Here is a 4,218-nt window from a genome sequence, read left to right on the forward strand (position 1 = left end):
TTGCTAAATTCATTTATTAGTTCCCTTAGTCTTTTGGTGAAGTTTTTCAGGTTTTTATATTTAAGATCATGTCATCTACAAATAGTGGTGACATGACTTCTTTTTCATTTTGGATGTCCTTTTTTTCTTTCTCTTGTCTAACTTCTCTGGCTAGGGCTATGTTGAATGAAAGGGTTATCTTTTTCTAGATCTTAGAGCAAATGCTTTCAATTTTTCCCCATTCAGTATAATGTTAGGTGTCGTCTTACTATAAATGGCTTTATTATGTTGAGGTACATTCCTTGTATACCTAATTTGTTCAGTGTTTTTCATCATGAAGGGTGTTAGATTTTATTGAACGCCATTTCTGCAGTAATAGCTGTATGGTTTTGCCATACAGTTATCAATTCTTTGTTTTTTTGTTTCTTTTTATTTTTTTAAATCTTTATTTCTGCTTGGATCTTTATTACTTCTTTCTTTGTACTAATTTTGGGTTTAGTTCATTCTTGTTTTTCTAGTTCTTTGAGATGCAGTGATATGTTCTTTATTTGAAACTTTTATACTTGTTTTTGATATGAGCAATGATTACTTTAAAAAAGCACTGCTTTTGCTGTGTCCTATAGTTTTTACTATGTTATGTCTCCATTTTCATTTGTTTAAGGAGTTTTTAAATTTCCTTCTTCATTTATTTGTTGTTCTTTTGGTTTTTTGGAGGCAAATTGTTTAATTTTCATGAATTTATAGTTTTCAATGTTTTTCTTATTATTGATCTCCAGTTTTATTGCTTTGTGGTCAGAAAAAAATTGAATTAAGAATGGAATGGATGTGGAAAAAAAAGTCACACTCATACATTGCTGGTGGAGTTGCAAATTAGTGTAGTCACTGGAAAGCAGTGTGGAGAATACTCAGAAAACTTGAAATGGACCCACCTTTGGACCCAGTTATCCCACTCCTCAGTTTATACCCAAAGGACTTAAAATTAGCATTCTACAGTAATGTAGTCACATCAATGTTTATAGCAGCTCAATTCACAATAGCTAAACTATGGAACCAACCTAAGTGTCCTTCAGTAGATGAATGGGTAATAAGAAAAATGTGGTGTATATATAAACACAATGGAATATTATTCAGCCTTAAAGAAGAATGCAATGGCATTACCAGTAAATGGATGGAACTGGAGAATATCATGCTAAGTGAAATAAGTCAATCCCAAAAAATCAAAGGCTGAATATTTTCCCTGATAAGTGGAGAATGATATATAATGGGGGTGGGGGAGTGGGGAGTGAGAGAAGAATGGAGGAACTTTAGATTTTGTAGAAGGAAATGAGAGGTAGGGGAGTATGAAAAATGGTGACGCGAGACAGACATCATTACTCTATGTACTTGTATGATTACACAAATGGTATGAATCTACATCATGTAAAATCATAGAAATGAAATGATGTACCCCATTTGTGTACAATGAATCAAAATGCAGTCTATAAAAAATAAAAAAATAAATAATTAAAAAAAATATGTGTGAAGATTGCATCAGATCATTGATTTAATTTCTACCCAGAATATAATTCATTATCATTTCAGAATAATTTGTCCTTGATTTATTACAAAGGCCAAATTTAATTTTCTGTATTTAACCTCAGAATTAACCCCCTCCAGTTTTCCATTTATGTTCTAGTTTTATTTCCAACCAGATCAAGATGTTATTTGTTAGCATTTTTCTGTATGGAAAATAAATATTATATTTAATAAAAAAGGTAATTATCTTATACAGAATATGAATTTATTCTCTTATTTTAAAAATACACCTCACTTAGGAGAGAAAATTTATATCTCTTTCTGGGTTCTTTATTATTCTAACCATTGTTTCCTTATTGCATATGATTTAAGGGGCCACTGATGAGTATACATTCAATAGCATGGAATTTCCTTTCTAATTAGTAGATTCATTTTTGTATCTGATATTTATTTTCTCTATTCCATAGCATATGGGTTAACTTTTCTCTTTTATGTGTTTAAGAAAGGCAAAATAGCAACCAACCTAGAACTTTGCTAGGAGTTATAGAATGATTTTTGTTCATGAAATTTGTTCTTATAATTAGATGTTCTGTGCAGGTCAGTTTTATAATTTTTTTTATTATTATTGTATACAAATGGGATACATGTTGTTTCTCTATTTGTCATGGAGTCAAGGTATACAATTTGTGTAATCATATGTTTACATAGGGCAATGATGTGTGATTCATTACTTTTTTCCATTCCCCCCCAACCCCTCCCACCCCTCTTTTCCTCTGTATACAGTCCTTCTTTCCTTCATTCTTACCACACTCCTTATCCCTAACCCTAAACCTAACCCTAAACCTAATGCTAACCCTTCCCACCCCCCAATATATGTCCTCATCCGCTTATCAGCGAGATCATTTGTCCTTTAGTTTTTTGAGATTGGCTTATCTCACTTAGCATGATATTCTCCAATTTCATCCATTTGCCTGCAAATGCCATAATTTTATCATTCTTCATTGCGGAGTAATATTCCATTGTATATATATGCCACAGTTTCTTTATCCATTCATCAACTGATGGGCATCTAGGTTGGTTCCACAATCTGGCTATGGTGAATTGAGCAGCAATGAACATTGATGTGGCTGTATCTCTGTAGTATGCTGATTTTAAGTCCTTTGGGTATAGGCCAAGGAGTGGGATAGCTGAGTCAAATGGCGTTTCCATTCCGAGCTTTCTGAGGAATCTCCATACTGCTTTCCAGAGTGGCTGCACTAATTTGCAACCTCACCAGCAATGTATGAGTGTTCCTTTTTCACCACATCCTCGCCAACACCTATTGTTGCTTGTGTTCTTGATAATCGCCATTCTAATTGGGGTGAGATGAAATCTTAGGGTAGTTTTGATTTGCATTTCCCTTATTACTAGGGATGTTGAACATTTTTTTCATATATCTGTTGATTACTTGTACATCTTCTTCTGTGAAGTGTCTGTTCATTTCCTTAGCCCATTTGTTGATTGGATTATTTGTATTCTTCGTGTAGAATTTTTTGAGTTCTTTATATATTCTGGAAATTAGCGCTCTATCTGAAGTATGGTTGGCAAAGATATTCTCCCACTCTGTAGGCTCTCTCTTCACATTGCTGATAGTTTCCTTTGCTGAGAGAAAGCTTTTTAGTTTGAATCTATCCCAGTTGTTGATTCGGGGAAAACTGGAAAACCATATGCAACAGAATGAAATTAAACCCCTATCTCTCACCCTACACAAAACTCAACTTAAAATGGATCAAGGACCTTGGAATCAGACCAGAGACTCTGCATCTTATATAAGAAAAAGTAGGTCCAAATCTTCAACTTGTTGGCTTAGGATCAGAATTCCTTAACAGGACTCCCATAGCACAAGAAATAATTTTTGACAACAGTAGATTTTCATTTAAAATGAATTCTGATAATTATAGTTTGAGATGTGACATAATTGGTACATTAGCTGGAGAAAAACAGGATGAACGACATGTGCTTACTAATGTTTTCTCACCTTGTTTTATTCCAAGGGGAGTGCTGAACAGCACAGTTGATAAGCTGACTCATCTACTTCAGTGGTTGCATGATGGACTCATGAATGCAGTAGATGTGAGTGGCAGAGATGAGATCTTTTCATAAGTCTTGGTCATGGTCTCTTCTCATGAAGAGAGTCTATCTATAGCCACTGTTGAAAGAGACATGGTCATCAAAACTCGAAATAATGACTTTTTTAGGAAGTGAAAGCTGGGTCAAGTGATTGTAGTAGGGTAAGACCAGATGTAGAAATTATGTGTGGAGTGAAAAACAAAAAATCTACTGTAATGTGAGCTGATAAAGTGACAAAAACTTTGGATAAGTTCCCTGAAGAACATTCCCAGACAGTGAGCAAACTAAAGACATTGGAAAGTGGAAGCAGAATGAAGGTGCTCAGCTCATGGAGCCACTGTTGGCAGCAACAATGAACTCATGCTGGACTCCATCTATGCATGGAAGTTGTATGGTCTTCAGAGAATCACAATAGAAGTATTCTATTAGGCACACAGAAAAGCACTCTTACAACAAAACCAAATTGAAGCAAACTCTGGATCACTCCACTTACCCAGCCAGTGATTACAAATGAAACACATATTTTAGTATTCACAATTTTCAATGAAGAGGCTTACAGATTGGTGCATACCTGTCTAATGCCATGACTATGAGTTACATCATCATCACATCTTC

The sequence above is a fragment of the Sciurus carolinensis genome, chromosome 2 (assembly GCF_902686445.1).
Source record: "Sciurus carolinensis chromosome 2, mSciCar1.2, whole genome shotgun sequence".
Lineage (NCBI taxonomy): Eukaryota > Metazoa > Chordata > Mammalia > Rodentia > Sciuridae > Sciurus > Sciurus carolinensis.